Below are 25,324 nucleotides of genomic sequence, written 5' to 3'. Positions count from 1 at the left end.
CCCCATTTAACCCCCACAACAACCCTGTGCGGCCACATAATCCCATACATTCTATTTCCCCCCAAAAAAAACAATAATATTCATTTTATAACACAAATAAACAACACAAACAGAAAGACAAACGATACAAACAAATTCTTATCTTATCCTTATTTTTTCTAAACATTGTTAGGTGGGCTTCCCCAAGTTGCCCCTATCTGATTTTCATTGTACCTCATCTTTAGCAGTTTACATATATCATAATTTCTAACCATTTTTTATCACACTTTTACCATAAAAATATTCACATTTTATCACTTACAAATAATTCTATTTTAAAATACACTATCTTCTACTTCTAACCCCACAGCCTATATCCACTTTCAAAGCTATTCTAAGATTTAAATATTAAGATATTTTTTCAAATATTCCTTAAACTTCTTCCAATCTTCTTCCACCGTCTCTTCTCTCTGGTCTCGGAGTCTCCTGGTCAGTTCGGCAAGTTCCATATCGTTCATCATCTTCCTGCCAATCTTCGATAGTTGGTAAGTCTTGTTTCTTCCAATTCTTTACTAGTAATATTCTCACAGCTGTTGTGGCATACAGAAAAAAAGGAACAACCTTTTTGGGGATTTCACCCCATAACCCCACACATTCTAGATGATGAAATGAAGCAATGGTTACACCTGGAGAGAGACGTAATCGAAAACACCTCCACCCCGAGAAGAATGGCAAGTTAAACTTATGGAATATGCAGAAATAGCAAAACTTGCAGGAAGACTCAGAGACAAAGACAATACTTGTTGTTGTTGTTGTTGTTGTTGTTTAGTCGTTTAGTTGTGTCCGCCTCTTCATGACCCCCTGGACCAGAACACGCCGGGCACTCCTGTCTTCCACTGCCTCCCACAGTTGGGTCAAACTCATGCTGGTCTCTTTGAGAACACTGTCCCACCATCTCGTCCTCTGTCATCCCCTTCTCCTTGTGCCCTCCATCTTTCCCCACATCAGGGTCTTTTCCAGGGAGTCTTCTCTTCTCCTGAGGTGGCCAAAGTCTTGGAGCCTCAGCTTCAGGATCTGTCCTTCCAGTGAGCACTCAGGGCTGATTTCCTTCAGAATGGAGAGGTTGGATCTTCTTGCAGTCCATGGGACTCTCCAGAGTTTCCTCCAGCACCAGAATTCAAAAGCATCCATTCTTCGGCGATCAGCCTTCTTTATGGTCCAGCCCTCACTTCCATACATCACTACTGGGAAAACCATAGCTTTTACTAAGAAAATACTAGAGACTTTAAAAAAGACTGGGAATCGTTCATGCTGCATTTACAGAAATATTGTAAAGAAATGGACTCACTAGCAGGGTTTGAGTAAACACAATTCAGAAAACAAGAGTAAAGGTTGAGAAATAACAATATGGAAATTAATTAAATGTAAGATGTAATTGGAAGAAAATTTAGTACAAAAATGATAAGAATCTAAGAGCATTCAGCTAAGAGATGAAAAATAAGATAAAATGTAAGCAGAAGTAGCAAATTTTCATATAAAGAACCAGAAGGGGAAGTTGAGGGAAGTCATGGATTGGGGGAAGTTCTGTTTTATTTTTATTTTCTTATATATGATAAATCTGTTGAAAGTTGAATTGTAAAATTCAATCAAAAATTTATTACAAAAAAGGAGAAAATACCTCTACCACAGCAAACCCATTCCTTCAAAACAAACTAAGGAAAAGTCCCACAACACTAACAGGTTCACACACACCAAGCTCAAAGCATGGAAGGAAGAAGCAGGCAAACTGTCCTTAACCCCTTCCCCACTAATCCCCATGGCTTACCACCCACTATTCCACCATGCAGCACAAAATCTCCAGATAAAAACCTGGCAAGCCAAAGGCCTATTAAAATAAGAAACCCATATTGGCACAAGAAATACAAAACAAAACAAAATAAAAAAGGTAAAGGACCCCTAACACTTAAGTCCAGTCAAAGGCGACTATGGGGTTGTGGTGCTCATCTCGCTTTACTGGCCAAGGGAGCCAGTGTTTGTCCGCAGTTTTTCCGGGTCATGTGGCCAGCAGGACTAAGCCGCTTCTGGCGCAATGGAACACCGAAACCAGAGCAGCGTATGGAAACGGCGTTTACCTTCCCGCCGGAGCGGTACCTATTTATCTACTTGCACTTTTTGGCATGCTTTCGAACTGCTAGCTAACAGGCCCAGTGGTCAGGGATGATGGAAACTGTAGTCTCCAAACAGCTGGAGGGCCAAGTTTGGCCATCACTGAAATAAAGGCTGCAAAAAACCCCAAACCAACCCTAACATAATTCTTCCCTCGCCTCAAAATATGAAATAAAAGCAGCAGGTATCTCAGCTGGCTAAAGCACGGTGCTGATCATGAATGCCTTCTAACTCTTCAATTTTATTATTATTCTTCTAAAAAAAGAAAGCTCTCTGTTTCAAAGCGCCTGCCTGGGAGGGCACGCCCCCAGAAAACGAGTGATATGCTTTTTGACATGTAATTAAATTTGCATTTTTAACAACTAAATCTTATTTTAAAATTAATTAATTAATTGTAGTTAATTAATTAATTAAAAATAATATGAATTAAGAAAGACTGATTAAACCAAACCTAAAACCTATTCCCCCCCTCACCACCCTAAAGATCAGTGGTGTAGCGTGGGTTGTCAGCACCCGGGGCAAGGCAAGTAATTTCCGCCCCCTAACCCGTAGATTTGCGCCCCCTAACCCGTGGATTTGCGCCCCCTAACCCGTGGATTTGTGCCCCCTAACCCGTAGATTTGCACCCCCTAACCCGTGGATTTGCGCCCCCTAACCCGTGGATTTGTGCCCCCTAACCCGTAGATTTGCACCCCCTAACCCGTGGATTTGCGCCCCCTAACCCGTGGATTTGCGCCCCCTAACCCGTGGATTTGCGCCCCCTAACCCCCAGATGTTGCGCCCGGTGCAGCCGGGCCCCCCTGCACCCCCCCACGCCACGCCACTGCTAAAGATGTAGAATTCAGTGGCGTAGCGTGGGTTGTCAGCACCCGGGGCAAGGCAAGTAATTTGCGCCCCCTAACCCGTGGATTTGCGCCCCCTAACCCTAACCCCCAGATGTTGCGCCCGGTGCGCCCGGCCCCCCCCTGCACCCCCCACGCTACGCCACTGCTAAAGATGTAGAATTAAACCGGTCGGCGTTTCAAGGCGAGGGACCCTCCCCGAGCGGCCGCCTGAGGCCGCTGCCTCCCTCTGCCTGCCATCCGGGCCCGCCCGCTGCTCCGCCGGCTCCGGGGTCGAGGGGAGGTCTATGCCGGGCGGGCTCTCCTCCTCCTCCTTCCCGGCCTGCTTCTGGCGCTCCGCCTCCTTCTCCCTGCGCCGTTGCTCGGCTCCGGCCATGGCGGGGGAACAGCGGCAGCGGCGGCGGCCGGGCTAAGCGATGCTCGGGGCGCCAAGGAGCCGCCCGGGACCTTGACAGCAGGTAAGGCCGGCTCCGGAAGGCGCTGCGCTGCGCTGCCCGGCCGCTAGAGGGGGCTGGAGAGCAGGGGGGCAGAAGCGGGGCGCAAGGGCTGGCGGGGCTCTTTTGAAGCCCCCCCCCCAAAAGCCTGTCTTGTCTTTAAGGCAAAGTGGGGCGGGGATATTTGGAGAGGGGGTGCTCTTGCTGTCATCGTGCATGCTCCGGGGGCGCTCCGGAGGGCAGGATCTACGGGGGTGGGGAGGCTGCTTGCTTGCAGAATAGCGGGGTTCGGGGTTGGGGGGCACTGGCAAAACGGGGGTACGTTCCGGGGATGCTGAGATATTCCGGGAACCGGAGAGGGGAGCCTGGTGCAGATCAGGAGAGCGGAGGGGGGGGGGTTTCACCCTAGAGGAAGCTGTTGTGAGTTGGGGGGTGGTTGCTGATTGGGGGTGTCTTTCCAGAGATGGGGCTAGTCTGATGCAGTAGGGAGGGAAGAAAAGCACTCCGGGTCAGTCGCGTTCTCACGGGCGGTATACACGTTTCATAAATGTTACTGGGCATCAATGGGAGGGGGTTCCTTTGGGGGGGGTGTTTGGGGAGGGGGACGTCCTTCCGAAGGGGAGGGGCTGGAGGCGGGGCCGGGGGAGGGGGAGGGGCGGCCCCTCCGCCATGCAAACGCCGCGCGCGCTCCTCTCCCCCCCCGCCGAGGACCCCCGAGCGCATCTGGGGTTGCTAACAAAAGCTGCTTTGGGGGGGCTTGGCTTGCAGGCTTGCAGAAAGCGGCGGCGGCTGGGGAAAGGAGGAGGAAGAAGAGCGTGGCGTGCCGTGCCGTGCCGTGCCGTGCTATTCCCTGGGCAGGTGAGTTGCTGTCTGTCCGTCCGTCTGTCTGTCTGGTGGGTGGCATGGCTGGTCTTCCTTTGCAGCCAGGTCATTTGGGGTCACCGCCGCCACCCCCTTGCTGGAAACTCTGGCCGGAGGGAGCCCCTCTCCCCCCCCCCCGGGAATGGGGGGCTCCTGCGGGGCTGGGAGCCACTTTCCTTAGCGGCGGACTTTCGCTTTCTCCAGCCGGCTTTGGCATCCATCCCCCCCTCCCCCGCAAGGATGTCTTCTTCCCAGCACCTGCCTCCCACTTTCCATTTCACGCGCTCCCTCTCCCCGCCTGCCATTCACTCGCCTTGGACAATGGAGAGAGGGAGGGAAGAGGGGGGGGGGTCTCGCCGGCTTCATTGTTTCTTGGCGAGCCAAAGGCTGCTCGCCCCCCGGCCTTGAAGGCAGAGAGAGAGAGAGAGAGAGAAGAGCTGAGACGGGGAAATCCGTTCCCTTGCAAAGCCTGCTTTTGTTTTGGGTCTGGTTTTTGCAGAAAAAAAAGTTTCGGTTTTTGCAGAAAAAAGTCCGGCGTTTGTTTGCCTGCGCAGGCTAGAGGCGGTGCAGGATTCCTGGAAACTCGCGGATCCTGTTGCTGAGGAGGGGGTTTCAGAAGAAGAATCTGGGAGAATCTGGGATTTTCAGGAGAATCTGGGATACTTCTCGCAAAAGCTCTCGCTTTAAGTAAGTCGGGAAGGAGCATCATCTGTTGTCTGGCAGTTCAGAAAGGGGGGGGGGGGCTTGAATTCCTCCCAGGTTTAGAAGTGGCCAGGAAGACGCTTGCTTCCAAGAGGGACTATTAAGGCTATTAAGGTTTGCAGGGACAGCAGCAAAGGTATATAAGGTTTATCTTCTTTTGCCTGGTGGTCCCCCAGAGTTTGAGCTACTGTGATTTATTTTAATTTTAACTGCCTGGAGCTGGAGTGGCTAAGAGGAGCAACTTAAAGGAGACCAGCTGCAGAAATGTGATTTGGTGTGAATTTGTTTTTCCGGTATCCTGCCTTCCTTGACAAACTAAATTTTAAAAAAGGTTGCAACTTGAAGCAGATGTTTGCAGTTCCCTCATTCGATGGTCAATGTTTTGTCCATCTCTTCTGTGCTGGTAGGCTGCCGAACAAAAGATTTTTCAGAAGGTACACGGTGGCAGGCTCGCCAATTACGTAATTGCTATCCCTGGACAAAAGTGGAGCTTGCAGGATATGCGGGCTTGCTGTTTATTATGAACGCCCCCCCCCTCCCCGGCTGCTTCCTCCCCCCCCATCAAGCTTGACGCTCACCTTCACAATTCAGGGACAGGGAGCCTTTAGGAGGCCTTCGAGCAGGCGATTCGGCGAGTTATTGCCCCACGCAACCCATTTGTAATTTCCTTTCTCTTTTTGCAAAATAAAAACCGATGGGCACATTGTCTCTTCACCCCACCCCCACCCCACTTCCTGATTAGCGGGAGGGCTTGTTGTTGAAAGACCCCTATTTCAAAGCTGGAGTGCCTTAAATATTCAAGACACTCACTTGTGTTTGGAGGCTATGGCCATAAATTTCTGATGCTTTCCATGCAACTTTTTCCCCATTTTTTTAATTAGTTTTCCAAATTTATAACAAACAAATAGAAAAAGAACATCAAAAACAGACAAACAAACAAGCATTTATCTTGACTGTAATAATTCCACTTTTGTTAACATTGTGGCTGAGTTTCCATATAAATCATTGTAGCAGTTTTCCAAAACTATTTTCCCATAAAATTTACTTAGTCAATTAACATCTTTCTTTCTTTTCATTTTAACTTTAAGCATCTTATTCTGCAACATCACATATTGAAATCCTAGGCCTATCTGATATTCGCAAGTATTTCTATCTAAATTATCTTGACATATTTAGCTAAATAGTCTTTAAATTTCTTTAAATTTCTTCCATCCCTCCTCCTCCTGGTCCGGACTCTTCCGGTCTGGTCAGCTAGCTCCCAAAAGTCCATCATCTTCATCTGCCATTCCTCCACTGCTGGTACTTCTCGTGATTTCCAATTTTTGGCCAACAAAATTCCAGCTGCAGTTGTGGCCTGCTTTCCACGCAACTTTGTCCTTGGCTAATCTTTGGAGGAGCCCAGTCTGCTTCACAAATTCCCTTCACTAACGGGGAAAGGGGTTTTTTTAAGGCTGGGATCCTAAACCCCGCTTTCCTGGGAGTAAGGCCCATTGAATTCAGCAGCTCTTAACTGGAAACTCCCCCTTGGAACTGGGGTAGACTGGGGGAGGGGGGCAGTTGCCGGCTGCAAGACTGACTTCCTCAGTCCCCTTGAAGAGAGAGAGGTTTGAGTGGGCTGCAAAGCAATGGGCTCTTGTCGTGGGTGCCTTTTCCTTTTGTGTCCCCGTCTCCCATCAAGGGGCCTCTTCTGCCCCTCTTGGGATGAAGCGCTGTCTGCTCCTCACCACATTTGATTTATGAGACAAGAGGGGCATGGACCATTAAATTGACACCTCCTGGAAATGGATGGGAGGCAAAGTCAAGATCGCCCCCTCTTAGTCTTTATTTGTTTAGTGACCCCAGAGCGTAATGCTTTAAATAGCCACTCGGTGCACAGAAATTTAGCCTCTGGGGCTGCCCCCTTACCATCCAAATTGGGACTCTGATGTGCAACCAAGCCAGCCACTTGCGCTCAGCCTAACTTACCTCATAGGGTCGTTGTGACGTTAAAGGGGAGGAGAGCTTACGGGTACCACTTTTGGGCTCCTTAGAGCAGGGCTTCCCAAACTTGAGTCTCCAGTTGTTTTTGGACTCCCATCAGAGCCCTGACCTCTGGCCCTGCTAGCTAGGGATGATGGGATTTGTAGTCCAACAACAGCTGGAGGTCCACGTTTGGGCCCATGCCTTAGAGGAAAAGTGGGATGTGATTGTAATAGGGCAGGTTTCTAAAAAGAACCAAGGAGCATCTTCAGTGCTGCTGTGTTCAAATCTGAGCACCAGAGGAAGGAAGCTGCTAATGATTCCTACTTCAAAATGTTGCGCTTGATTACTATTTGGGGTCTTCAAGGTCTGCCCTTATGTGGGTGGAGCTGTTGTTGTTTAGTCGTTTAGTCATGTCTGCCTCTTTGTGACCCCCTGGACCAGAGCACGCCAGGCCCTCCTGTCTTCCACTGCCTCCCGCAGTTTGGTCAAACACATGCTGGTAGCTTCGAGAACACTGTCCCCCCATCTTGTCCTCTGCCGCCCCCTTCTCCTTGTGCCCTCCATCTTTCCCAACATCAGGGTCTTTTCCAGGGAGTCTTCTCTTCTCATGAGGTGGCCAAAGTCTTGGAGCCTCAGCTTCAGGATCTGTCCTTCCAGTGAGCACTCAGGGCTGATTTCCTTCCAAATGGAGAGGTTGGATCTTCTTGCAGTCCATGGGACTCTCCAGAGTCTCCTCCAGCACCAAAATTCAAAAGCATCAATTCTTCGGCGATCAGCCTTCTTTATGGTCCAGCTCTCACTTCCATACATCACTACTGGGAAAACCATGGCTTTAACTATACGGACCTTTGTTGGCAAGGTGATGTCTCTAGGGGCATAGCAAGTCAGAGCAAGAGCCCATTGAGCTCAGTATAGCCCACTAGGCAAGTCCATCTCCCAAGAGACTGCGATCTACTCCCACTATAAAAAACCGGCAGTGATCTACCCATTTTCATTGACAAGAATTGTTGATCTTTTGGGGAAGGTGACCCAGAGTTGTTGAGCTTTTCTGGGGGGGTCGATCAGGAGCACCCCAGAGATCCAGCGATCTACCTGGAACACCCCCACGATCTACTGGTAGATCACAATCTACCTGTTGTACATGCCTACACTGAACTGGTTTCTGAACTGAGTCCTGTGCCAAAAGAAGCGAGGGGACCTTTTCCTTATTCCAAGTAAGACCATGGCTCCATCTGGCTCAATACTGCTTACACTGGCTGGCAGAGGCTCTCTAGGGTTTCAGGCAGGGGGCCTTCCCAGCCCTTCTTGGAGATGCCAGGTAGATCTAACCACTGAACAACGTTCTTGTAGGGCCGGCATAGGCAAACTCGCCAGATGTTTTGGGACTACAACTCCCATCATCCCTAGCTAACAGGACCAGTGGTCAGGGATGATGGGGATTGTAGTCTCAAAACATCTGGAGGGCCAATTTGCCTATGCCTGTTGTAGGGCATATAAAATTTATTTATATGCCTCCGTGCCATAAAATATACGAGCAGTTTACAGCAGTGAAACGTAAAAACCATAAAGAAATTTCAATTAACAATTGTGGAAAGATTTATTCTCTCAATGGCCTGTGTAGGCCTGGTAGAATGGAAATATTTCCAGCAGAAGTTTAGACCCGCTGGCTGTCTAGTGCCAGAGTCTTATGGGTCAACACAGAGCCTATGAACCTCAAAAGCTGCCATGGAGGCTCTGATCTGCCTCCCCAGTTGAAGACAGCGATGCTTCTGAATACTAGTTGTTGGAAACCACAGGAAGGGCGTGTTGCTGTTGTGATCGGATCCTGGTTTCCTACAGGCATCTAGCTGGCCAGTGTGAGAACAGTCTGCTGGACTAGATGGTCACTGGCCTGATCCTGAAGGCTCTACTTAAGTTCTTATAGTCAGACCATAAGGCGGCCATATAGCTAAGTGTTACGTACCCTGATAGCTCGGCTCTGCCCTTGCAGGTCCTGGAAGGATCCTTTTAAAAAGTCCCATATGCTCAGAGACTTTGCGCCTCTTCATTGGGGGAGATAGGAAGCCCAGAGCACTTGTTCTTTAGATGTCCCTTTTATGAAGAGGCACGTAGTGAGACCATTGATCCCCTGCTGGTGAGGCTCGCTGACCTCCCAGAAAAGCAAAAATTTGACCATTTCCTGTTAGGCAAAGATCATAAGACGACCCGGATGGTCGCCAGATTCTGTGTACAGATCTGTAGGCGCAGACCATCCCACAAACCAAACTAGTTCATTAAGAAAATCCCCAAACTCATTTCCATGGGTGACTCTGGGTCATCTCTCTGTAGTTGTTGTTGTTTAGTTGTGTCCGACACTTCGTGACCCCATGGACCAGAGCATGCCAGGCACTCCTGTCTTCCACTGCCTCCCGCAGTTTGGTCAAACTCATGCTGGTAGCTTCCAGAACACTGTCCCACCATCTTGTCCTCTGTCATCCCCTGCTCCTTGTGCCCTCCATCTTTCCCAACATCAGGGTCTTTTCCAGGGAGTCTTCTCTTCTCATGAGGTGGCCAAAGTATTGAAGTCTCAGCTTCAGGATCAGTCCTTCCAGTGAGCACTCAGGGCTGATTTCCTTCAGAATGGAGAGGTTGGATCCTCTTGCAGTCCATGGGACTCTCAAGAGTCTCCTCCAGCACCAGAATTCAAAAGCATCAATTCTTTGGAGATCAGCCTTCTTTAGGGTCCAGCTCTCACTTCCATACATCACTACTGGGAAAACCAGAGCTTGAACTATACGGACCTTTGTTGGCAAGGTGATGTCTCTGCTTTTTAAGATGCTGTCTAGTTTTGTCATTGCTTTTCTCCCAAGAAGCAGGCGTCTTTTAATTTCGTGGGTGCTGTCACCATCTGCAGTGATCATGGAGCCCAAGAATCTCTCTGTGGTAGCTAATCTTAAAGTTTAAGTGTCTATACGCTTATCGCATTTATAAATTTCAAATTTATTGTTGTACATTGTTTTAAATGTTTGTTTTCCTTCTGGGACTGTATCCTCAAGTGTGTTTTATAAGCTGGTCTCCGACTGTAATAAATTATCTATCTACCTACCCTGACTGGCAGCAGCTCTTCAGGGTTTCAGATGGGGACATTCCTGGCCCTGTCTGGAGAAGGCAGGAACCGAACGTGGGACTTTCTAATAGAGCTGACACTGCTGTTAATTCTGTGTGACATTTGCATGTGTATCTTGGAAGGTTGACAGAGTCTTGTCCGAATGCATGACTTCAGAGTAGACCTATATGCAAGCCAGCCCCAGAAGTGATTTGGGGTCCTCCCCACCCCCCAAAACCCATCGGCACAAAAGGCTGCAACCTTGATACCTGCTTCCTGAGAGTTCTGCTTGCTCGCTCTGATGTGGTGACACCCGACTGCTCAATTAAGAGGTTGTTAATTGCCTGACTACTTGACGATTAATCAATCCCTAACACCTGCAGCCTGGGAAGTAATTGAGAGCGGTGGGAAATATGAGGGAGCTGTCTGCTCCTCCGTCTTCGCTCTGGGCTCCAGTTCCTTTGAAGAACTGCTCCTTTCCAGAGTCATCATTCAGTCCCAGCATGGCCTGGGCGCCCCATAGAAAGAGTCTGCAGTAAATAACGTTTAAATTTGTAGTCTGGGGATGTGGGCTTTGGGAAAGCCAAGCCGCTGTGAAGTCCTGCAAGGACAAAACGGATTTATTCCAAGTTCAGCGAAGGTGCTTTGGGGTGGCTTGCGTGGAAGCATCCCTTTGTGATAATCCCCCTGCATGCGAAGCGCTAGCAAGTCAGGGAAGGACCTGATGTTCTAGCTTTCTGCATGCAGGGAGGTTCAGAAGCTGGGATGTGTGCAGAGGAGGGCAGCCAAGATGATCACAGGCAGTGTCAGATTTACGTATAAGCTAAAGAAGCTATAGCTTAGGGCCCCACTCTCTTGCGGCCCCCCCCAAAATATACTTCTTCTTAATTGTATTTCACAATTAATGTACATCTTCTTAATTGTATTTCAGTTCAACAATTTCTTTGATAAAATACCTATTTTGTTATGTGCATATGGCTTTAGATACCTATCAGGTCCATAAATTACCATATAGCATATATTCAACACAAAAACCACGACAATTTGTTGTTGACAAAGGACAGCTGGACATAGAGAGGGCACCATTACCTGCAGGAGCTGAGGACCTTATCAAACCTAAATCATGATCATGGGTCTGGAAACCAAGGAAGGGTTGAGGAAAACAGCAGACTGAGACAGGTTGTTGTTGGTTGTTTAGTCGTTCAGTCGTGTCCGCCTCTTTGTGACCCCCTGGACCAGAGCACGCCAGGCACTCCTGTCTTCCACTGCCTCCTGCAGTTTGGTCAGACTCATGCTGGTAGCTTCGAGAACACTGTCCAACCACCTCGTCCTCTGCCGTCCCCTTCTCCTTGTGCCCTCCATCTTTCCCAACATCAGGGTCTTTTCCAGGGAGTCTTCTCTTCTCATGAGGTGGCCAAAGTCTTGGAGCCTCAGCTTCAGGATCTGTCCTTCCAGTGAGCATTCAGGGCTGATTTCCTTCAGAATGGAGAGGTTGGATCTTCTTGCAGTCCATGGGACTCTCAAGAGTCTCCTCCAGCACCAGAATTCAGGATAGACATCTTCAAAAATCTGAAGGACTACTACATGGAAGGTGGAAGAAGCTTGTATTCTGCGTCTCCAGAGGGTAGGACCCAAACCGGTGGGTCCAAATGAAATGAAAAGAAATGCTGACCAAATATTAGGATGAACTTCCTGATAGTAAGAGTTCTGTACCTGTCTTGGCTCCTGGAGATGATTCTAATAGAGGGAGAGATTTAACCCTGGTTTACAGGGAGAGCCCGTCTCTTGGTCATAAGCCCCGAAATGTTCCATAACTCAGTGGTCCAGCCTTTGCTGGGTATAAAGAAGGTCAGTCCAATATTGCATCTTCATGTAGGGAACATCACCTGGAGAGCTGCTGCCAACCAGTGTTGGCCATACTGAGCTTGAGGGCGGTTCAGTGCTGCAAAAGGCAGCTTCCTGTGTTCCTGTAAAAGCAGCACCAGGAGCCTGGATAGCTCAACTGGTTGGAGCATGGTGCTGATCGTGCCAAGGTTATAGGCTTGATCCCTGTGTAGTCCTGCTTTGCAGGGGGTTGGACTAGATGACCCTCGGGTCCCTTCCAAGACTTCAGTTCTATGGTTCTGTGAACTGGGGCCTGGAAGCAAGCCAGGTGAAATTTTCCAATCTAATCTCTTAGTATACATTTCTTATTTTCCCTGTTACATTTCAAACAAATAACCAATATCTCTATTCTTTATCTACTTTGTAGCACTTCATATATTCCTCCTTACGAAACTTCTTGTAGTCCTACTAGCGTAATTTGTTGATTACAGTTGCTCTTCAAATAATTCATATACAGTACTTCTTCCAATCTTCTGTAAATCTCTGGTCCCGCAGGTTTCGAATCCTTCCTGTCATTTTGTCCAATTCTGCGTAGTCCATTAATTTTGTCTGCCATTCTTCTTTTGTCGGAATTTCTTCTTGTTTCCATTTCTGGGCTAACAATGCTCTTGCCGCAATTTAACATCTTGCCTATTAATGTCCTGACCTATAATACCAAGTAAAAATGCTTCTGGTTGGGTTTTTTTAAATGTATATATCAACATCTCTTTCATCTCATTATATATCATTTCCCAGAAGTTCTTTACTTTTTTACATTCCCATCTTCTGGGCATCTCAATCACTTATTTACGACTGAACAGACTAGAAATGCCTTCTTTGCTTTGCGTTTAACATTTTACCACTCTTACCACTATTTCCTTTGATCACGTGACTTTGTATTTACGATTCTGAGCCACCACATAATAGCCACTTATTGATAATAGCTGCTATTGCTGGATCAAGCTCAACATCACTTTCATTGAATTAATTAAACTACATAGTCTCAATTGGATTTTGAATAAATGTGCAGTTAATGGTGTCTGTTTTCAATTATGTTGTGCTATTATCTTCCGTAGTGGAGTTTGCAAACCACTATTCTGAATCATGCTTTTTATAGGGTAGACTCCCCATATCATCTAGGAAGTGGGGTGCCATTTTCCTTCTGAGTAAAACGCAGGGGGTCGGGTGGCTGCCGTGTTCCAGAAGCTAGTCCTCATTAATAATAATAATGTAATAATAATTTATTACTTATACCCTGCCCATCTGGCTGGGTCTCCCCAGCCACTCTGGGCGGCTTCCAACAGGAGATTAAAAATACATTAAAACGCCAGCCATTAAAAAAACTTCCCTAAACATTAAGCTGTTTCTTCCTTGCTTCACCTGAATCTATGCCCACCCACTAACCCCTGTGCTCAGTTCCACGTATGGGATGAACTGGGCTCTTGCCCAGGAAAATGTCCAATGCCAGTGCTGTTTTGTACCCTTGAAACTCTCTGATAGTCGCTTGAACAAAAGCCGGCATGTCAGCCTGAGCTCTCTGTCCCTCTCCTCCTCCTCCTCCTCCTCTTCCCACCCGCTGCGATAACCATGTTTTGTTTGCAAGCGTCCTCTCTAAAGGATTGATTTGTGATGAGCTAATGCCATTATTCTTAGGAAGCCTCATTAAGTTCACCTGTATGTGGAGCTTGAGATCTTCCCGTTTTGAGCCCGAGGCCCAAAGGTGCAAGAATCGTAGAATCATAGAATCATAGAGTTGGAAGAGACCACAAGGGCGATCGAGTCCAACCCCTTGCCAAGCAGGAAACACCATCAGAGCACTCCTGACATATGGTTGTCAAGCCTCTGCTTAAAGACCTCCAAAGGAGGAGACTCCACCACACTCCTTGGCAGCAAATTCCACTGTCGAACAGCTCTTACTGTCAGGAAGTTCTTCCTAAGGTTTAGGTGGAATCTTCTTTCTTGTAGTTTGGATCCATTGCTCCGTGTCCACTTCTCTGGAGCAGCAGAAAACAACCTTTCTCCCTCCTCTATGTGACATCCTTTTATATATTTGAACATGGCTATCATATCACCCCTTAACCTCCTCTTCTCCAGGCTAAACATGCCCAAGAGTTGGAAGGGACCCCGAGGGTCATCCAGTCCAAACCCCTGCAGTGCAGGAATCTCAACACAGGGTCCCTCGTCCAATTTGAAACCAGACCAGACCCTGCTTAGCTTTGCAAATGTGTCAGCAGTTCTATTGCTGCAAGAGGACATGTCCTTTGGAAGCTGCCTTCATCTGAGGCAGATCGTTTACAATCTCAAAGCTCGAACACTGTATCATAACAGATAACATAACAGACTGTATCATAACACTGTATCATAACAGATTGTGTAGGCCAGGGGTCAGCATACTTTTTCAGCAGGGGGCCGGTCCACTGCCTGTCCCCACCAGACCTTGGGGGGGCGGACTTTATATATATATATTTTAAATGAACAAATTCCTATGCCCCACAAATTGTTGGAATTCTGCCTGGGTCAGAGGAATGTGCCACAGCGTAGGCACCGGCAGATATTCCTGTCGACCTCCCCGCGTCTCCACTCTGCTGATAAGCAGGCGAGGTCCCGGCGATTCATCTCAGATGTGTGAGAGGAACACACCGTTCATCCTCTCTCCCCTTTGGTGTCCCCCAGGAGGGGAAAGAAGCAGACAGAAAACTATTTACATCTTTTATTTCTGTCTCTCATATCAGTACAGAGAAACATGTCTGCACTCGACAACAGCAAGAAGAAACTCCACCCATGTACTTCCAGTACAGGTCATATGACACACACACTGAGCTAACATCCGGTGCTCAGTACAGAATGGACTGCCCCTTTGTTTCCATGGCAACAGTCACAAACATCCTGTCTGGCTTTCCAGCCACAAGCAGCTGACTGAGCTGCTGGAGCCTTTGCTTGCTGCAGCATTGGTGCTTTATGGTAACATACTCCCCCTAAAGTATCAATGCGTGCTGCGAGCAAAGCGTCATCCAGAGAAGAAAACAAACAGTTGTTATACTTATAACATTCCCCTGTTGTTTCAGTTCCACCCTTGGAACTACCCGCCACTGGTTTTACCAATGTACCTCTCTGGTTGTGTGACTTCACATTTCCTTGGTTAACAACTCTCTGTTGTGCCTTTGTCTCTGACTCAGACACAGCTTCAATCTGTCCTTGATCATTTACAACAGCAACATATGCAAGGTTAGCAAACTCCTCTGAATACCTCTTGGGTGGTACACCCTTCGTTGCTCTCTCAGACCTACGTAAGAGCTGCTGCTCTTCTCTGCTTTCTGGTTCAGCCTCTGAACACTCTGGAGAACCAGTACTAAGCTTAATCAGTGGTTCATCCTCCTCTTCTGAGGGTCTAGTCATTATTTGAGATTTCCTCTCAATAACTGTGACAACTGAGCTGTCTGAGCTATCAGTGTCTTCATCATCAGTACCACTGAACTCAATAAGATCAAACTCATCATCATCATCATCAGAATCATCTGTGGAAAAAGTTTGAACAATCACTCTCTCCCGTTCAGGAGCACTCTCTAGAAACTTTGTGAGAATCACCTGACCAGATTCAGACAAAATTACTCTGTAGAGACCTTTTTCATAACCCACAAAGATGCCTCTGGCATTCTTTACCCCACTTGGAGCTTCTGTTCTCACATGAGACCCGAAAACCTTAAAATAGGCAACAGAAGGTTTTCTATTAAACAGCTTCTCAAAAGGAGAACATCCCAACTCTGTTGAGACTTTTCTCAACCACACATGAAGATAGGACGCTAAAGATTCGGCCCAATAATCATGTGGTAAATGTGAACTTAGCAATTGCGCATGCATCCCCTTTTGCAATTCTTTGTTCACCCTAACACAGACACATTTCTTCCACGCTTCTTCGGAAGTAGCAAGTTTGTGTCTTATCCCTTTCTCATCCAGGAACCTCTGGAAATCCTGTAAAAGAAAAACTGGCTTGTCATCTGTGAAAAGACAATCAATGTTAGCATCATGCATACTTTTAACCTTGTCACAAAACTCCTGAAACTTTTCTAAAGTTTCCTGCGGTTTCTTCATCATATAAACCCAAGAATAATTAGTGTAACAATCAACACACACAAGGTAATATTTTGCACCGCCTCTAGATGGTTCTAAAGGACCAATCACATCAGCATACACCCGCTGAAAAGCTCTGTGGACCTTCTTAGCCACCTTCCTGGTGTTCACACTGGTCACACCTGCAAGAGAAATTTCGTTAGAATCAGAAGTATTACATTTCATGTAATCACTTTGATCAAAAGTCAACAAATACAGTCCATCTTTCTCTTTGGCAGTAAGAAACAGTTCTCCATCTTTGTAGATCTTGCATCTTTTAGCATCATAGTACAGTTTTAGTCCCTTCTTCGCAATCTGCGACACACTCAGCAAATTAAATCTCAGTTCTGGAACCAGGTAAACATCACTTATAGTCAAGTTCAGACTCTCAAGATACACAGTTCCAATTCCGGTCGCTTCCAGTTCTTGACCATTGGCTTGTTTCACAGTGAAGCTTTGCTTCTTCAACGTCGAAAACATTTCTCTGTGTGGGCAGAGGTGCTTCGTACATCCCGTGTCGATTACGAACGCGTTCCCAACATCTGGCGTGGTTCCTTTCGCCATCATAGCCTTTGCAGGTTTCACCTGGCACTTGGTACGGCTTTTGCTTGACGCCTCAGGCTTCGTAGAGCTGTTCTTGGCTCCTTTTGACTGTCGTGGCTTCTTACAGTTCCGCTGTAGATGCCCAGTCTGTCCACAATTGTAGCATCGGACGGCACTCAATGCTACGGCATGCTCTCCAGTAGATTCAGCAGTGGGAAGATTTGAACTCTGTTCTACCCTCCCCCTGTCCTTCACTTCCAGTGCAGCAAGTCTGTCGTGTTCATTCTGGACCACAGCACACACTCTTTCCGCGGTTAGCTGCGCGGCAGGTAGGGAACCAAGCTGACTGGCAACAACCTTGTAGGTGCGGTTCAGGCTGTTTATCATCATGAAGCAAAACACTTCCTCCTGAAGACGGAAATTGCATTCCACCATCTGTTGACGCAGGTACTTCATCTCTGTCAGGTGCGCTTGAACATCTCCATCAGGCGCTAATCTCAGATTGGTCAACTTCTCAAAATACAGCAACGCTGAAGAACCAGCATCTCTCTGATGCGTTGTACGCAGCGCGTTCCAAACCTCTTGCGCAAAGTCCAAATGCTGTATATGCACAAGCTGCTCATCTGAGACACACAGAATTATAGCAGTCCTAGCCTTCACATTCTGTGACTCCCAAGCACGCGTTGGTGCTGCTGGGATGGGATTCTCAATCACCCCAAACAGTCTCTGATTCTGCAGCAGGGCCTTCATCTTTACAGACCAAGATGAATAATTGTCATTGGTCAGGAGGGGTGGAGAAGGCAAGCCTCCCCCCTTCTTGGCATCCATTTTGAGTCCTTGCATTGACTCTAAAAACACAAGCCTCTAAAATCCAATAGCTGGCTTGTTTACTCTCTTGACACCTGGCAACTCTGACACTGGCTGCGTTGGAAAGTCCCTTCCACCAGTTCGTGAGGACCTAGTCATAACAAAACTTTGCTTTCGCTTCTCTGAAGCACAAACTGACTTCCAGCCCTCTCGAGTAACTTTCCATTTCTCCTCTCTGAGGCACAGCCTTCTGAAGACGTTGCCTAGCAACAGCGCATTCCTTTCCTCGGACAGGAAACCACAAAAATGCCCGGAATGCAGGCCTCTTCTAAGTTGGGGCTGCTTTTCCCACACTCGCTCTCCGTGAAGCAGAGAATGAATCATTCTGCATTCACTCTTTTAAGCCCTTAAAAGTCTCATACCTTGAGTATCGGCTTGGCTCTCAGCTTCTTCTGGTCAGCTTCTGGCTGCAGAGAATCAGCCTCTCAAATCAGGCTTCCATGGAGCAGAGGAGGACAATTCACCAACCTCTCATCCAGATGTCCGATGGACAGCAACCATCCGAAGGCTGCCACTGTTGGAATTCTGCCTGGGTCAGAGGAATGTGCCACAGCGTAGGCACCGGCAGATATTCCTGTCGACCTCCCCGCGTCTCCACTCTGCTGATAAGCAGGCGAGGTCCCGGCGATTCATCTCAGATGTGTGAGAGGAACACACCGTTCATCCTCTCTCCCCTTTGGTGTCCCCCAGGAGGGGAAAGAAGCAGACAGAAAACTATTTACATCTTTTATTTCTGTCTCTCATATCAGTACAGAGAAACATGTCTGCACTCGACAACAGCAAGAAGAAACTCCACCCATGTACTTCCAGTACAGGTCATATGACACACACACTGAGCTAACATCCGGTGCTCAGTACAGAATGGACTGCCCCTTTGTTTCCATGGCAACAGTCACAAACATCCTGTCTGGCTTTCCAGCCACAAGCAGCTGACTGAGCTGCTGGAGCCTTTGCTTGCTGCAGCATTGGTGCTTTATGGTAACACAAATAAGCCAGAGATGCATTTTAAATAAAAGCACATACAGTGGTACCTCGGGTTAAGAACTTAATTTGTTCCGGAGGTCCGTTCTTAACCTGAAACTGTTCTTAACTTGAAGCACTACTTTAGCTAATAGGGCCTCCTGCTGCTGCTGCGCCGCCAATGCGCGATTTCTGTTCTCATCCTGAAGCAAAGTTCTTAACCCAAGGTAATATTTCTGGGTTAGCAGAGTCTGTAACCTGAAGCGTATGTAACCCGAGGTACCACTGTATTCTACTCATGTAAAAACAACAGGCAGGCCCCACAAATAACCCAGAGATGCATTTTTAAATAAAAGGACACATTCTACTCATGTAAAAACATGCTGATTCCCGGATCATCCGCGGGCTGGACTGAGAAGGCGATTGGGCCGGATCCAGCCCCTGGGCCTTAGTTTGCCTACCCATGGCGTAGGCCTTGGAATATTAATTGCCATTTCTTTTGGACTCTATAGCCTACCATGGTATCTCAACTAGCAAACCAAGATTTGCAGCACATTTGGTGGGTTTCACAACCAGAGTGTTTCATTACACATCCGACACCTGTTACGTCTTTCCCCCTCAAGTTAAGACCGGAGACAAACTTCATTCTCACCTATTAATAATAATAATAATAATAATAATAATAATAATAATAATAATTTATTATTTATACCTCGCCCATCTGACTGGGTTTCCCCAGACACTCTGGGCGGCTTCCAACAAAGTATTAAAATACAGTAATGCATCAAACATTAAAAGCTTCCCTAAACAGGGCTGCCTTCGGATGTCTTCTAGTTGTCTGGTAGTTGTTTTTCTCTTTGACATCTGGTGGGAGGGCGTTCCACAGGGTGGGTGCCACCACCGAGAAGGCCCTCTGCCTGGTTCCCCGTACAGCTGGAGCCAGAGATGCTCCTGAATGCTGGTCCTGCTTGCAGGTTGCTCTGGTTGGTCCCTATGAGAACAGGATGCTGGACTAAATGGACCCCCTTGGGGCGCATTGGAAGATGACCGACAATACCATCTCTCCATCTCACATGGGGTAATTAAGAGCCTGATATGGGAGTATGCAGCCTCCCAATAGTTACCCTAGGGAATGGGGAAACACTGCCTTGCCTGCGGTTGCCATAAATCACCCCCAAGTTCGAAAGAAGGGGGTGAAGGCACTAGGCACACAGCCTCCATGGGAGCTGGCTCTCCCAGACCTATTAATAATAATAATAATAATAATTTATTATTTAGACCCTACCCATCTGGCTGGGCTTCCCCAGCCACTCTGGGCGGCTTCCAACAAAGTATTAAAATACAGTAATGCATCAAACATTAAAAGCTTCCCTGAACAGGGCTGCCTTCAGATGTCTTCTAAAAGTCTGGCAGTTGTTGTTCTCTTTGACATCTGGTGGGAGGGCGTTTCACAGGGCGGGTGCCACCACCAAGAAGGCCCTCTGCCTGGTTCCCTGTAACTTGGCTTCTCGCAGTATCAAAACTATTTCCTCCCCTCCCCCCCCCATTCAGAGTTTATAAGAGAGGGAAGGAGCTTCCTGACCTGTCTTTGGGGTGGGCGGTTGGCCTCAGGTAGATTATTATTCTTATATTTATTTATATTCCACTTCCCCTCCCCCCGACAGATCAGCAAATAAGTAAATGTTGAGAGCCCAACCAGGCAGAGATCGTCCAGAAGTCCTCCAACGCTGGCTTCTGTGCCAGTTCAGGCTGGCCACTCATGCCCTATGACATGGGTGGAGAACCCTGTGCCCAGGGGCCAAATGTGCGCCTCCATGCCTCTCTTCCTGGTCCTTGAGGACACATGTCTCACCCATCTCACTTGCATGGCGAGTTCCCGCCTCCCCCCGGTGGAAATAAAGACACATGACAAAATTATTAAGGTTAATGGGCTAAAAAAAGGCCACAACTTTTATTGGTTACAGGTGATGAGCGGTATTGGCTTAGGCATTGGTCCTAACCGACTATATCCGACTCCAGCCCATCTGCTGGAAGTCCGGGAAGGGTTAACCACCAGTAGGGGGAGTCCTGCTGATGCACATCAACTAGGAACTCCCCCGGGGTCACCGATAGGGGGTGGGCCTTAGGCCCTCACCTCCCTAGGCTTTGGACAGGGCCATGCCCCCCCGGAATCCTTTACCGGACTACCCTTCAATATGTGGGGCAGGTGATGATGCTTCCTCCCCTCTTCCATCTACAGAACTATACCAGTGCCCAACCACCAATACCCAGAAAGTTGTGACGATTTCCTACGAGGTAGGCGAAAACCAAGTGGCAGGTGCCAATTTGCCAAGTGGAAAAATTCCTACCAGGCCCCTCAACGGCGACCAACCGAGGTCCATGGCAAGGTCAAAGGCAAAACCTTATAGGACGGGAGGGTGGGGAAACCGGAGCAGCTGGAGGCAGCGAAAGAGGGAGATCCCCGGTCGCGCCAGCGTTAAATAGGGCAGGCCACGCCCCCAGAGCCAGCCGATTGGCTGGCCAGGGGGTGACGCAGCTGGGGATTCCCTCAATCGCGTGGAGGGGGCATGACGCCCGCAACACCATCTCCTTTGCAGGGTGGAAGTGGCTTTCATGTGTTGGCTCAGGTGTGTCCTTGAACTCTGCCTCATTATAGAGTTTACAAGCTTGGTGGATCAGGGAAATGCTGTGGACCTTGATTTCAGTAGGGCTTTTGACAAAGTCGCCCTTGAAATTATTGCAAGGAAGCTGGTAAAATGTGGCTTGGACGAGGTAACTGTAAGGTGGCTTTGTAGCTGGTTGACTGACTGAACCCAAAGAGTACTCATTCATGGTTCCTCATCGTCCTGGAAAAAAAACAAGAAGTGGGGTGCCACAGGGTTCTGTCCTGGGCCCCTTGTTGTTCAACGTCTTTGTAAATGACAGATGAAGGAATTGAGGGGGTGCTCATCCAATTTGCTGATGACACCAGATTGGGAGAGGTAGCCAGTGCTGCAGAAGACAGAATTCCAATTCAAGATGACCTTAACAGATTGGAAAACTGGTCCCTTCCAACTTTCCTGTTCTATGAATATGTTTGCTCCCTTTTCTTAATGAAGCAAAGTGCCGCATCTCGTTCCTCCGTCTCCTAGAAACCTGGTGTTTCCTTAATACCTTTCCACCAGAGCGTGGGAGTAAGAGGCAGTCTTAAAATAGCCACCGGCCTTACGGTCAAGCGAGCAGATCTTGCAAGGCTTTCCTTGCTGAGCCATCTGTTCCAACTTAAAAAAAAAAAGAGAGACCAACTTGGGGAGAATTAAAGTCACGACACAGACACGCAGGTTGTGCATGGATGGAGGGGGAGTGGTACTGCGTTAGCGGGGTCTGGGAGGTCCGGACGAATTTCTCTCCCAGATATCCGTGACTCTCTTTTTGAAGATAAAGCAGCGCAGGCCAGCAGGAGCAAGCCTTGAAAGGGGCCGGATCTGTGCAAGAGCACCTGGTGCAGATTTGACCGGACTCGGCTGCTCCCCGCTCTGCCAGCTGTGGCCGAGGGCTGGTCATGCCTGGCCTATTATTGCATCTCTGGATGGGGAGCAATTGAGCAGACGGCAAAGCAGTCCAGGCATTCCAGCCGCGCTCTCAGCTGCCCGGCCATCTGGAGGGGAGATGAAAAGGCCCACGTCGAAACGCTGCCTTTTGTTTTGGTGATTTGGAGCCCCCTCCCTTTCCCCCGGCTCTTTGATATCTCTTCCTCAACCTCCTCCAAATCTCCCAGGTGCGTTTTTCAAAAGCTAAGTCGAAACGTGGTTTATATTATTATTGTGATTACCACTACTACTAATGGAAGTCCAGGCTGCGTCAACAGAAGTCGCGGGTCCAGCTCAAGGGAAGTAACCAAGGGAGACGGTGGACTCGCCTTCCTTGGAGGATTTTAAGATGCTTGGGTGGCCATCTGTCATGGATGCTTGAGCTGAGATGCCTGCATTGCAGGGGGTTGGACTAAATGACCCTTAGGGGTAACTTCCAACTCTGATTTGATAGTCCCACTTGATTCTGCCTTGGTCAGAGCACACCTGGAGTCGTGTGTCCGGTTCTGGGTGCCGCAGTTTAGGAAGGATATTGACAAGTTGTAAGGTGTGCAGAGGAGGGCGACCAAGATGATCAAGGGTCTGGAAACCAAGCCTTATGTGGGAAAGTTCAGGGATGCAGGAGAAGATATATTGTTTGGTTATATCCTTTTCCAACTTGTGTTAACAAGTTCACAATTTTAGCAGAGTAACATTCCCCTTTTAAAACTCACAGCGGATGTGTTTGCTCAGGCTCGCTAAAGCCTCTATAATAACTGTTCTGGTATTTCCCCCTTATTCCCTCATAAAAGATAAGACATGACACAGTCTTCTATAAAAGTATAAAAAGAGTTTACTCACATTCTGTTCACATTCAGATCCCAGAAGGCAGACTTAGCTTAGAAAAGTAACATACACCTGGAAACTATCTCATAAGGAGACAGTCCCTTTGTCCTCTCTGGGCTGGAGGCCAAGAGAGCATCTTTGGTTAAGCAGATGTTGCTTCTTCGATGCATGTAGTCAAAGAGAGAGAGATAAGATTTGGACAATTAAAATTTGGTTTGAAATCGAGAAGGAAGACTGTAGAGACTCTTCCAAGGGGATATTGGAAGACCCTTGGATTACAATCTTGCATAAGGAGAAAGATGGAGCCTTTGGGACAATAGAGACATTTGGATTTGAAAGAAATACGAAATGTGTTTTGGGCTCCAGCTTTGATTGTGGAGGACTGGTTGGAAGAAAAATTGACCTTACTGGGACAGGGCTTCTCCGAGATATGAGGTTCAACTTAAAGGACTATCAACAAAACCGGCTGAGAGGGACTGTGGGAGATTTGAGGGCCTCGGACGTGAGAGATCCAGGCTGAGATCTGATTGGCCTAGGCTATTTTTTGGGGGGGGGGATCGAAACCGGGAAAGGGGGGGGGAGAAAATCTTGGAATGTAAAGGGTGTATAATTATTTGTTATGTAATCAATATAAAAATTGGGAATTTTGTGGAAGGGAATTTGGGTCGACCTTAGAAAAGGGTATAAGGATTTATATTATGGTTTAAGTTAGATATATAAGATAAATGTGGCTATTAAGACGAATTAAGTAAAATATTGATAAGGTTAAAGTGGAAATAATGAACTTGCTGAATTAACTATTGGAATGGGGATACGAGAAGGGGAGGAGTGGGGAGGTCAGGGATAGAGGTTAAGAAATTAAGGATATGAGATTATACGTGTGTGTCTTTGTCTTTGTATGTTTGTATGTTTGTCTTAAACGTGTAAAACCAATAAAAAAATTATTAAAAGAGAGAGAGAGGTGGCTGCCCTGCCCTGTGCTTTTCTTATTACCTGCACAGGTGAGGCCACGCCCACGTCTAGTCACATGCAGAGGAAGTCTGTCCCAGCCCAGAAGGAAACAGGAAGCTGACCTGCTGGCTGGACAAACATTCCTCCCCATGTGTAAACATGTTCACTCTAGGAATGTTGTACTTGACTGCTCTTGTGTTTCACATCCCACACCGTATGAGGAATGGTTGAAGGAGCTGGGTATGTTTAGCCTGGGAAAGAGAAGACTGAGAGGAGATAGGATAGCCGTCTTCAAATACCTCAAGGGTTGCCCCATGGAAGAGGGAGCAAGCTTGTTTTCTCCTGTTCCAGAGGTTAGGACCCAGAACAACAGATTCAAATGACAAGAAAAGAGATTCTGACGAAACATTAGGAAGAGCCTTCTGGGGCGAGGGCTGTGCAATGGTGGAACAGATTCTTTTGCAAGGTGGTGGCCTCTCCTTCACTGGAGGTTTTCGAACAAAGGTTCAATGGCCACCTGTCTGGGTTTCTTTAGCTGTGATTCCTGCATCTCAGGGGGTTGGGCTAGATGACCCTTGGGTCCCCTTCCAGCAATACCATTCTACAATTTCTTTCCTGATATCGCTGCCTCTTTCCCCTCCTCCTCCAAATCATCCTTAAATACAGCTAGGGATGTCTTTATCAAAACTAGCAAAGCTATATCAAACCATGGCTTAGGATTCCAGCTTGCAAATTGGTTCAGACATTATACTAAGCGCGAGTGAAGCTTCCTGATCTTGTCCGAATTCACACAGAAGGAAGTGGCTAATAAAGTGAGGAGCCTGCATTTAGTCAGAGGTCAACATACTCTGTTAAATCTAAACTGTAAGTCATCTTGCGGGGAACATTTGGGTCAGAATGGCTCATAAATAACCTTATAAAACAAATTCACCATCCAGGGTTTGCTGGATGAATTGGTGGGACTTGGGATGAGACCTTAAGCTGCAGAAGACCACCCTTTGTTGCTCAGGCAAAGGGGGAGGACCTGATCCCTAGTACAGTGTTTCCCAACCGGTGTTCCGTGGCACACTAGTGTGCCGCGAGACGTTGCCTGGTGTGCCGTGGGAGGGAGGCGGGCGAGTCGGGCGGCGAGAGGCGGGGCGGCGAGGAGAGGCCACCCAGCGCGGGGCTCTCGCCGTCTGCCTGCCTGGCTGCCTGCGTGGCGCTGACGTCACGGGGCTGTAACGTGCCCCACATAGGCACACGCGGGGCGGTGAGCGAGCTCCCTCCCACATCCCATCGCCGCTCGCTTCGGCCGGCCTACTGGGCTGTCGCAGGCGGAAGGCCTGCGCATGCGCGAGGTTTTCGCGCCTTCGGGATTCCCTTCACACCTTCCTCCTCCCGGGTCCTTGAGAGCGCGGGAAGCGGCAGCGCGAGACCGGCGTTGAGCCTGGTAGGTATTGCGCTTGCCAAGGCAGTCATTTGGGAAATGAAAACTTGCAAAGCAAGCAACCAGTTCCATCTGAAGTACGTGTATGCTTAATATCCTGTATCTGAAACCTGTTCTGCCCCCTCCCCCACACTTGGTGCCATTTTCATCTACACATGCAGCAGAGTAAGTTGACCCAG

The 25,324-nt window shown here is 48.0% G+C and overlaps 1 protein-coding gene across 1 annotated transcript in view; it reads left to right on the top strand.

Annotated features, from left to right (window-relative positions):
• Window positions 1-3,328: 3,328 nt before the first annotated feature.
• The window catches only part of NIN (ninein), a 147,880-nt gene continuing 125,884 nt past the window's right edge, over window positions 3,329-25,324 (top strand). The window contains exons 1-2 of the mRNA XM_082229404.1: window positions 3,329-3,445; window positions 4,190-4,279. The gene's annotated coding sequence lies outside the window, so the exon portion shown is untranslated. The remainder of the gene's footprint in view (window positions 3,446-4,189; window positions 4,280-25,324) is intronic.

Source organism: Podarcis vaucheri (genome assembly GCF_965113315.1).
Source record: "Podarcis vaucheri genome assembly, chromosome: 1".
NCBI classification, from domain to species: Eukaryota; Metazoa; Chordata; class Lepidosauria; order Squamata; family Lacertidae; genus Podarcis; species Podarcis vaucheri.
The sequence above is the reverse complement of the archived record's forward strand: the minus strand, read 5'-3'. Positions and strand labels throughout refer to the sequence as shown.